The sequence below is a fragment of the Kogia breviceps genome, chromosome 6 (assembly GCF_026419965.1).
Source record: "Kogia breviceps isolate mKogBre1 chromosome 6, mKogBre1 haplotype 1, whole genome shotgun sequence".
In the NCBI taxonomy this organism is placed as follows: Eukaryota; Metazoa; Chordata; class Mammalia; order Artiodactyla; family Physeteridae; genus Kogia; species Kogia breviceps.
In genome coordinates, this window is record NC_081315.1 from 133,564,300 (window position 1) to 133,576,308 (window position 12,009).

Consider the following 12,009-nt stretch of genomic DNA (forward strand, 5'->3'; position numbering starts at 1 on the left):
TTTATTAATATATTTTTAAAGATTAGAAAGTACTGGAACATTTTACATGGTTATGGGAATGTTCCAGTGGAAAGGGAGAGTTGAAGATATAGAAGGGAGTAGAAAATGGAGCTAAATTCTTGAGACTGTGAGACTGGATAGGATTCAGAGCATTGTGGACCAGGGTTTGTCAGCCTTGGCCCTATTGACATCTTGAACCAGATACTAATTCTTCTCGTGGAAGCTGTCCTGTGCAACAAAGGATGGTTAGCATCATCCCTGGCCTCCATCCACTAGATGTCAGAAGCACCCCATCCCCATGACAGTTTTAAAAAATGTACCTTGAAGAGAGTTATGTGGGCAAAATCACCCCTAGTTGAGAACAGTTGATACAGAGAGAGGTATTGGCCTTTCAAAGGGAGGCTTTGGTTCTTTACCTGGAGGGAAGAAGTAGAACATGAGTGTAGATGGGTTTGTAGATTTCGTGGTAGAAATAAGAGTAATTTCCTCCTCATGATTTTACCTTTCTCAATGAAATGAGTCAGGGTTATGGGGCTGGTGAAAGATTGAGAGTGAAAAAGTTAAGTCATTTTTGTAGAATGGAAGAAAACGGTTCTTAGAAAAATCAGAGATTCCTGGTGAGCAGTGGGAAACTACAGGCTATTTCTTTTGCAGAAATTTTACTAGGGAGGCTTTAGACCAAAGAGATTAGGCAGGAAAATGGAGGACAGTACCAAAAGGTTATTCTTGATTTATTTCTAAAAATGATGGAAAAGATCCTATCTAGATCTTACTAGGTCATGAGTATTTAAAGCTGTTAACTTATAGAAACTTTTTGGCTTTTCCATTACACCACATTCTCTCACTTTTCCTTCTACTTTTTCTTCTTTTTTTTTTAGTATTTATTTATTTGGCTGCAATGGGTCTTAGTTGCGGCATGCGGGATCTTTTAGTTGCAGCACGTGTGATCTTTTTAGTTGCAGCATGCGGGATTTAGTTCCGTAACCAGGGATAGAACCAGGGCCCCCTGCATTGGGAGCAAGGAGTCTTAGCCACTGGACCACTAGGGGCATCCCCCTTCTACTTCGTAGCCATTCTTTTTCAGTTAGATTTACGTTTATCGTCTGTTTGTTCCATAATTTTCAGAGATTCCTAGGCTTATGACTTAAGACTCTATATTCTTACTCTAACTGCTCTCTCTAAGCACTCTTCCTACTCAGGACTTTATTCACCACTGTATGTTGTTTTAATCCCAACTCTTTTATATCTAGACTAGATTTTGACCCTGAATTTCAGATGCAGTGTGTCTAGCTGCCTCCTGGGACATTTCATCATATTTGTCCTAGAGTTCTTTAAAAATCAGCATGCCCCAAACTGAATTTATTATTTCTCCATTCAAAACCCCCTTCTTTAGCTCCTTTTCCTCCTCACAGTAAACAGAACTCCCCAGTTGGTTTATGATTCCTATCTTGGTGATTGGGTCTGTGATCCCTGAACATTGGCATGGGTATATCCCTCTTGCCTCAAATTAGTCAGTAAGTCTTGTTTGTATTACTCTCATATTTCATGAATTCTTCCATATCTCCATGTTTCCACTTTTCCAGCCTCATCTCACTGCTCTTTTTCTCTGTATACTGAAGTACTTGGAGTTTCCCAAAGATACTCTTCTCATCTTTAAGCTTTTGTGCATGTTCCTCCAAAGCCTTGAAATACTCTTGCCCCATCATCTTTGCTACACAAACTCCTATTCATGATTCAAACTTGGTTAGACATCACCTTCTTTGATCATCCTTTCATGTTCTACATTTCCTGCTCTCTCCACAGTTATGTAAACCTCTATGGTAGCAGAATACAAGTGAAGGAGCTTGATTCAAGTGTTCTCTTTGTGAGTATATGAATGGCTAGGTTCCCAGATAACCCTCCTATGGAAGATAACTAAAAATTCTAGATTAAATTATTGAAAAAAATACAAAAAATAAGTTATGCTTGTTCCATAGATTAACTGAATATGCAATACGAGAGAAAAGAAACTGAGCTCAGAAGCGGACATTTACTCAGAGGGCATTTCTTGGTCTTGGTTCTGAATGGAGGCAGGTGGGAAGTAACCACTTGATGGTCAAACATTTATGGATTTGCAGCTCAAATTCTTAATATACTTCAGTCTGAAAAAAGCTAGAACTAAGAATATAAAGTAGTTCTGGACTATTAAAATCATAGGCGCCTGGCATAAGCAAATGTATATCCTCTTTGGAGGATCTTATTTCAGAGGTTGGCAAACTCTTCTGTACAGGGCTGGATAGTAAATATTTTCTGCTTTGTAGGCTACTTAGGGTCTCTGTAGCATGTTCTTTGTTTCATGGTTGGTTTTTTGGTTGTTGTTTTTTTGTATTATTTTATTTTATTTTAATGTAGCCCTTTATTGTAAAAGCTGTTTTTAGCTAGAGGGCTGTACAATAAAACAGACCACGGGCCAGATTTGGCCCACTGATTGTAGACTGACGTCATTCTAAGCCTCAAAGTATTCCCATAAGTATTTTCTAAGGGAAGTAAATTTAGAATGGGGTTGGTTCTCAGAGAAAAAAAAATGAATAAGCAAGCAAGATAGTTCCACTATCTTGGTGGAGAATTTTATGTATACTTGGAAATAATTTATAATATGTAGGTTTTAGGTGTAAGACTCTGTAAATGTCAATTAGGCCAGACTGTTATCTAATAGCATTGTTCAAATCTTATATATCCTGTAGACTTTTTTTTCCTCATATAAATTACTGAGAGAGGACTGTTAAAATCTTCAACTGTGGTTGAAATTTGTTTATTTCTTCCTTTAGAGCTGTCAGGTTTTTTTTTTTTAGAGCTGTCAGATTTTGCTACATAAATCTTGTAGCTCTATTATTAAATGCATGTATATGTGATGCATATATATGCATCTCTTATGTAGTATACATATGTAGTTATGTATTCTTGATGAATTGATTCATCACTGTGAAATATGCACAGTGATCCATATTGACTCATCATTATTTATTTTAATTTTTTTTTTTTTTTTTAAATTTTGGCTGCGTTGGGTCTTCTTTGCTGTGTGCAGGCTTTCTCTAGTTGCGGCAAGCGGGGGCTACTTTTCGTTGCAGTGTGTGGGCTTCTCATTGCAATGGCTTCTCCTGTTGTGGAGCACGGGCTCTAGGCGCCTGGGCTTCAGTAGTTGTGTCTCGTGGGCTCTAGAGCACAGGCTCAGTAGTTGTGGCGTCCAGGCTTAGGTGCTCTGTGGCATGTGGGATCTTCCCGGACCAGGGATCGAACCCATGTCCCCTGCATTGGCTGGTGGATTCTTAACCACTGCACCACCAGGGAAGTCCCTCATCATTATTTCTTGTAATGCCATGTCTTGAAGCTGATGTTGAAGCCAAAGTTGTCAGCTTTCTTTTATCTTTTTACTTTCAGCCTATTAGTGCCTTTATTTTATTTATATTTATTTATTTTATTTTATTTTTATTCGTTTATTTGCTGTGCTATGTGGTTGGCAGGATCTTAGTTCCCCGACCAGGGATCAAACCAAGGCCTTGGCAGTGAAAACGCCAAGTCCTAGCCACTGGACTGCCAGGGAATTCCCCAATTAGTGCTTTTATTTTATAGGAGAGTTTCTTGTAGACATCATGTAATTGGGTCTTACTAGTTATAATATTTTTATTCCCTTTTTAACTTCTTTTGTGACCTCTAAGTTAATCAAACGTTTTATAATATTACATTTTATTTTCTCTTTTGGCTTCTTAGCTATGCTTCTTTATTTTATTTTTTATGCTTCTTTAAACTTCATTTTTTAGTGATTACTCTAGTACTAATAATATGCCTCCTTAACTTTTCTAAATCTATGTAGATTATGACATCATTTCACACTTTTCTCATCTGACAGTTAATATTTCTTGACTTACAAATATAATTTATAATTACAAAAATATAGTTCCACTGCCTTTGTGCTAGTGTTGTCATATCCTTTTACATGTATTCTAAACCCCATCTTAAAATGTTATTATTTTGCTTTAAAGTTGTCTTTTAAGGAAATTGTGAAAAGAAAAAACATAGTCTTATTTATTTATTTATTAAATTTTATATTTTTGCTGCGTTGGGTCTTCGTTGCTGTGCATGGGCTTTCTCTAGTTGTGGCGAGTGGGGGCTACTGTTCGTTGCAGTGCACAGGCTTCTCATCATGGTGGCTTCTCTTATTGAGCATGGGCTCTAGGCGTGTGGGCTTCAGTAATTGCAGCACGTGGCTCAGTAGTTGCAGCACGCCGGCTCTAGGGCACACAGGCTTCAGTAGTTGTGGCATGTGGGCTCAGTAGTTGTGGCTCGCAGGCTATTTTCCCTCTGTTTTATACATTAAATTATGTATACAAATGTCTTTATTTTCACTAGCTTTTGTCTGCCATCTCCATTCTATCCCTAAGCTCATCCAAATACAAAGTTTTCAGTTCTATAACTTATTTTTTTTGTAGTCTACTTTTTTGGCTGGGATTTCCTATCTGTTCACTCATTCAGACCATCTTTTCCTTTAGTTCATCAAACTTAACTCTGTAATAGTTGCTTTAAAGTCCCTATTGTAAAATCCAACATTTGAGACATCTGTAAGACAGTTTCTATTGACTGTTGTTGTTGTTTTCTTGACTATGTGTTACATCTTCCTGTTTCTTTTCACATTTTAGATATTAAATGTGAAATGTTTTTTTACTAGACATTTTAGGTATTATACTGTAGAGATTATAGATTATGTCATCTTCCTCTGAGGAATGTTGATTTTTTTGTTTTATTGGCCTGACAACTTGGAATTTTGTGGGCTTGGTTTTATTCTTTGTTAGGTTAGATCTGTGGTAAACCTCTCTAACTTGGTAGATCTTAACCTCTAAACCCTATGTCTCCTCAGCATCTTATCAGGTTTTGTGTTAGGCTCTGCTAGGGAATCGAGAGTAGATCTTACTGTAGGGGGTGGGCCTTACTCTGTAGCCTGGCCTAATTTTTAAAGTATATCTCACCTGGATGCCCTGGGTGTTGATGAGTGGTTAACAAGGGGTCTCCATTCTCAACTGGGTCTATATGTCATTATCTCCCAATGCTATTGGACCTTTAATATAATTGTTCAACTCAGTCCCATTGCAGCTGTTTTTGGATATGTCTCAGGGAGTCTATCCTCTATGTATGTAGCTCAGCCTTCAGCCAAGGACTCACAGGGGTCTGACCCCCTACTCACAAGGGGTATTGCCCCTTCCAACACTAATTAGCTCCCTCTTCCTCAGGGTTCTGCTCTATAGATTCCACTGCTTCATCTTCCCTGAGTGCTAAGCACTACCTTCTCAGCTCAGCGGGACAGCCATGCTTTGCTTTGTGCTGAAGCTTGCTGTGCTGTGGTTGGGGAATTGTACTGAGAAAAGAGAGCTGGGGTGATTGTGGAGTCCACCTTGTGAATTTCTCTTCTTTCAGAGATCAGGATCTTGCATTGCTAGTTATCCAGTACTAAAATAGTTACTTATATCAGTTTATGGTTATTTTCATTGGGAGAAGTAGGCTTGTATCAGTTACTCTATCATATGCAGAGGCAGAAAATCATAACTATTACATCATAAAATTAAAGTCTGACAGTATTAAATCTTTGTAAAGAATGGCACAATAGGAACTCACATACCACAGCTGGTGGTAGATTAAATTGTTAGAACCATCTTTTTTTCAAGATTGAAGTATTGTTGATTTACAATATTATATTAATTTCAGGTGTACATCATGGTGCTTCAGAATTTTTATAGATTATCCTCCATTTAAAGTTATTATAAAATATTGGCTATATTCCCTGTGCTATACAATATATACTTGAAGCTTATTTATTTTATACATAGTAGTTTGTACCTCTTAATCCCCTACTCCTGTCTTGCCCCTTCTCACTCCCTCCCCCACCAGTCACCATTAGTTGTTCTCTATATCTGTGAGTCTGTTTCTGTTTTGTTATATTCATTCATTTTATTTTTTAGACTCCACTTGTAAGCAGTAGCATACAGTATTTGTCTTCTTTGACTTATTTCACTAGGCGTAATACACACTAGGCCCGTCTATGTTGTTGCGTGTTACAACCATCTTTGTAAACAGTTTAATATTACTTACTAAAGTTGACTATTTATGCATCCTAGGAAACATCTATTCCATTTCTAAATGTATATGTATACACACAAATATCTAATAAGCATCAATTTCATATCATGTCCAAAATAGTATAATGGATAAATAAATTGTGTCTTTGTGTATAATAGTTTGGTATTTAGCAGTGAAATAAATTAATCATAGATACAGAAATGGGGATGATTTTTTTTCTTTCAATAAGTTTTATTCTGATGAAGTTACAAAAGTATATACAAAATATTTTTTTAAAAAGTAGTTAACTGACTTAGAAAAATGAAGTCCCTGAAGTTTTAAAAATACAAAATAAATTTTCATGTAAAGAACATTTAAAAATATTTTAGATGATAAGACTAACTTAAACTATTTTCAATGTAGACCAAACATAGAATGTTGTTCTATAATAAATCTATAGCACACTGGTAATCCATTTGGATTTATAGAATACTTGTTTGGAATAGAATCTGATAATGAGAGAAAACCCAAGTGAATTTCAATGCAGTTGCTTCAGTAAAATTACGGCTATCATGGATAATATCAATGTCATCCCCCAAAGCCCTTTACAGTCTGAAATATCAAAATCTGATGCAAAAACAAAGGAGGACTGAGGAACTATTATTTTCCCTCTTTGCCAGATGTGTACAATAGTAAAAAAAAACCAAATCCAGGTACTGAACTGATATTAGGAGGAAATAATTTTCCTGTTGAAGCTGCTTAGTTTGGTGTACCAGCTGGTATTTTCAGGCCAGAGTTCTACAGACAGGAGAGACAGCCACCTACAACCGGACAAGGGTAACACCAGCACCATGACTGGAGCTGCTTAGAAATAAAGAAATGGGGATGATTTTTAAAGTAATGCTGGTATAGATCAAATAAGAGAATGATAAAATGATGATAATTGAAACTAGGTAATGGATATATAGGGCTTCAGTATACTGTTCTGTTTTTGCATACGTTAGAAAAATTCCAAAATAAAAAACTAAAAAACATTTGGTGAATGTTATTCATGGAATATATGCAGTATATTATATTATCATATTAAAATATGATTTTATTTACATAAAAAACAGGGTAAGTGAAATATATTGCTTAGGGGAACTTTCAAAGGTGGTTAATAAAAGAACAGTTAGGAAATGACCTTCACTAAAATCCATATAACAGTACCTCTGGGGAAAAGGAAGAGAATGTGATTGGACAGAAGCAAACAAGGAACTTTAAGATATTGGCAGTGTTCTGTTAACCTAGATATTGGTAACAGGTGGTATTCACAGCTATTAATTTTTATACAGTATACGCATAGTTCACAGTAAGGCAGAATTATTTTAAAAGACCTGGATGAAAGAATTTTGAGAGTTTTTGGTTGGCATAATCGAGGGAGGCATTATAGAGAAGGGTTAGGCTTAAACTTGGCCCTAGTAATGAATATTCTATATTATAATTAACAAAACAATCTAGGACCCACTGTTTTGTTCAATACTCCTTAACCAAAAAAAAAAAAAAAAAAAACCCACAAAAAAATATCTTCCTTTGGAACACATTCTTCTTGACTTCAGTTTCTGTCCTGTTTTTCATTCAATCATCCACTCTTTGTTCAGTCATTACAGATATCGGAGTACCTGTGAGGTGTCAAGCTTAGTGATGGGTACTTGTGTACAGTGTTGAGGAAAATAAACAGCAAGTCTCTGATGTCATGGAGTTTACAGGCCCAAGGTCCTTTATGTTTCCCCTGTTTGTTGAGCTCAGACTAGGAACATCTTTTGTATGTTTGGTTTAAGGTGTAGACTAGTCAGCCCTAAACAACTGACTCATTTCTTGCCTTTTCCTGGGACTCTGCTTGATTTATTTTTCAGGTTTCTGTGGCAGAGAAAATTTTTTTCCCACTGCCAAAACAGTGGTTGTAAAATTTGCCCCCTTATAGCTTTTATCAGAATTTCCATCCCTTGATGCATGCAAGAGCTTTTCCTTGGTTTTTAGGCACTATCTGGAAATGTACAAAATCAAAACAGAATAGGTAGTCCAGCTAGTGAAGGTAACCAGTTGGCTTGACTTGAAGGGGGAAAATGGAGAAAAGAGAGGTGAGGACAGAAAGTAGCCTCTGGTGCTGTAAATAGGTGGACTGTCTTAAATAAATGTTAAAGCCTTGTGATTGTTGCGAAGAACAGTGATGATGAAAATGTTGTGTCTCAAAGAAAGTGTATTGAAGAGTGACTAAGAATTCAATATTAAAACAATGTATGTCAATAAATGAAAAATCAGTTTCTAAAGTATCTCCTTCAAAGATAGTGTTTAAGTTAGCTATTACAACGTAAATTATGTAGTTTATAAAATCTGGCCTGTTCCTTCTTTGATGGAATTGCAGTGATGTGTAACACAGATGTACTTTTTAATATCCGGATAAAGATAATTTATGAAAAATACAGTTTGCAATTTTTAAATTACTGTTTCTTGAGTAAAGAAAAGTTGCTCAACACTGATAGATCTAAGACCTAACTTATGTGTCTTCTCTAATGCACTGGAGTTAAATATTATTTGGAAATTGGTTGTAGAGTCCTTTTAAGTTGAAAACTGAGTATGGCCAAAATACTCTTAAAAGTCCTTTTAACGACTCATAAAATACGTATGTGGTTTTAAACATAGCCCCACATCATAATATGCGTATGTAAATTTATATATATAGTAATGTAGCAGGATCATATTTATAAAATATTCAAGTGTTTCACTGTTTGAAGCACTTGAGCAAATTTATGAAGATTCTAACTTGGTGGCTCTTCCTGTTCATGGTCATCTTTTTCCTAAGAGGCTGATTTTTAAAATAATTCAAATGTAGTCAGTGTTCCTCTATGGTTCTCAACTTTTTTTAAACATGAAAGCCTTTAATTATAAAATTGGGTCCTTGAGGATATGGTGAAACTATACTTGTTTAGATACTTTACCTTTTAATCTCTCTCTCTCTTTTTTTTTGGTCACGCTGCATGGCTTGCGGGATTTCCCCGACCAGGGATCAAACCCAGGCCCCCGGCAGTGGAAGTGCAGATTTCCTAACCGCTGGACTGCCAGGGAATTCCCTAGATACTTTATCTTTTAATGGTCAGGACATTATTAAAATGTATGCATCCTTTTGTTGGGTTTTTCTTTATGTGAATTAACATTTTAGGGCTTAATTACTTCACTGCGTATGTTCATTGAGTAGAATGGCAGTTGCATTAAAAAAATAATAACTTAAAAAGTTACTGTAATTGCTGAACAAGTATAATCAAATTTCTTTAAGTTAAAAATGTACTATTGTGATGTACTGAAATTGAAGATTGTTTGGGTAGGTGGGATGGGAGCAGATTGTGAAGTGTCTTGAAATCTATGTAGGAATTTAGAATAAGGAGCGATTGCAGTTCTTACAAAGAAAAGTGGTATGATCAAAATATGGTTTAGTAAGGTTTAATCTAACAGAGGCATTAGCCTAGGTCAGAGTAGGGGAGGGCAGGAGTTGAGTTAAAACTTATTTATAATAATCCAGGGGTGAAATGAAATGCTGAACCAAAGGGATATGTATAACATGTGTGTGAATTTTTTGAACCACCTGTGAGTTAGTTATAGACACTATGCCACTTTATCCCTAAATATAAAGCCTGTATCTCTGAAAAACAAGTACATTCTCCTACATAACAATAACTGTCAAACGTAGAAAGTTTAGTCTTGATAGAATGCTGTATCTAATATATAGTCTATATTTAGATTTCTCTAATTGTCTTAATATTGTCCTTTATAACTTTTTATTTTTTGATACCAACTCCAAGAATCACACATTGCATTTAGAATTACATAATTTTAATTTTCTTTAATTTAGAATAATTCCTCAGGCTTTTTTTTTTTTTTTTTTTTTTTTTTTTGCTTTTCATGCCATTGGCTTTTTTTTTCTTTCTTTCTTTTTTTTTTTTTTTTTGTCTTTTCCATTATGGTTTATTACAGGATACTGAGCATAGTTCCCTGTGCTATACAATAAGATCTTGTTGTTTATCCATTTTATATGTAATTGTTTGCATCTGCTAGTCCCAAATGCCCAATCCAGTCCTCCCCTGTCCCCCTCTCTTCCCCTTGAAAATCACAAGTCTGTTCTCTATGTCTGAGTCCATTTCTGTTTTGTAGATAAGTTCATTTGTTTCATATTTTCGATTCCATATGTAAGTGATATCATGTGGTATTTGTCTTTCTGACTTTACTTAGTATGATAATCTCTAGGTCCATCCAAGTTGCTGCAAATGGCATTATTTCATTCTTTGTTATGGATGAGTAATATTTTGTGTGTGTCTGTGTGTGTGTGTATATATATATATATATATATATATATATATATATATATACATACATACAAACCACATCTTCTTATCCATTCATCTGCTGATGGACATGTAGGTTGTTTCCATGTCTTGGCTATTGTAAATAGTGCTACTCTGGACATAGGGGTGCAGACATTTTTGAAGAATCCAGCCAATAGTTTTGGAAAATATCCCTTAGTTTGGGTTTGCCTGGTATTTCCATATGACTAGCTTTAGGTTAAATATTTTTGGCAGGATTGTTACATAGGTTATGTGACCTCTTTAGTATATCACTTCAGGAGTTTCACACAGAATTACTAAGATGCATTAAGAAAAAGTCAAGAGTGAAGCATGGAGCAAAAAAAATGGAAAATAAAATAGTGTCAGAGACATAGGAGATACAGTCCCAAGCTCAAACATACATTTGAATGGATTCTCAGAAGAGATGAGTGAGAGGATAAGGCAGAAATATTATTTGAAGAAATTATGGCTGACATTTTACCAAAACCGATGAAAGATATAACAAGGGATAAATTCAAGAAGTCCTATGAACTCTAAAGAATATAAATTTAAAGAAAACCACATCAAGGTTATAATTTAAAACTGCTGAAAATAACAAAAGCCAGAGAAAAAGGACAGATTTCTTTAAAAGCATCAATAGTAAGACGTACAGCTAACTTTTCAGCAGAAATAATAGAAGTCGGGAGACAATGGGATGGTATAATCAGTACTGGAAAGGAACTAGTAGTGTTCAGAAATAAAGATAAACAAATAGTTGAAGAGTACACTTAATATAGGTGAATTTTATGGTATGTAAATTGTATCTCAATGAAGCTGTTTAAAAATGAAGGTGAAATAACCAACAGACATGAAAACTGAGAAAATTTATTTTCAGCAGATACGCTTTAAAGAAAGTACAAAGGAAGTATTTTAGGCAAAGGAAAATGATTCCAGGAAGAAGGTGAAGGTATAGAAAGGAATAAAGATCAATGGAAATGGTAAATACATGTGTAGATTTAAATAAATATTGACACTAACCACAACAAAGTTGGTATAATTCTATGGGTAAAGTGGATTTTTAAGGCAAAAAGAATTATTCAAGATTAAATGGGACATTCCATAATCATAAAAGGTTTAGTTGCACCAGAAAATATTAGTTCTAAACTTGTATGCATTTAATAGCCTCAAAATATATAAGACAAAAATTGATAGGTGTGCATAGACAAATTTATAATCATAGTGGGAGATTTTAATACATCTTATCAAGAAAGATGCAAGGTATAGCAAGCAGATGAAAAAATCAGTAAGGATGTGGGAAATGTGAACAACAGTTAAGAAACTTGGCTTAATTGACAGAAATGAAATACTGCACCTGACATCTGCAGAATTCACATTCTTTTCAAGTGCACATTAACCCTTATACCATACACAGAAAAATCAATTCTAGTTATATTGTAGTTTTAAATGTGAAAGTCAAAATAAACTCATAAAAGATTAAGATGCTATTTCCATGATCTTTTAGTACAGAAAGATTTACTAAACAGGAAATAACACAATGAAGCAAATGATT

The 12,009-nt window shown here is 35.0% G+C and overlaps 1 protein-coding gene across 8 annotated transcripts in view; it reads left to right on the forward strand.

Moving 5' to 3' along the window:
- LARP1B (La ribonucleoprotein 1B) overlaps window positions 1–12,009 on the forward strand; it is a 116,955-nt gene that overhangs the window by 59,394 nt on the left and 45,552 nt on the right. The gene's annotated exons all lie outside the window — the stretch shown is intronic.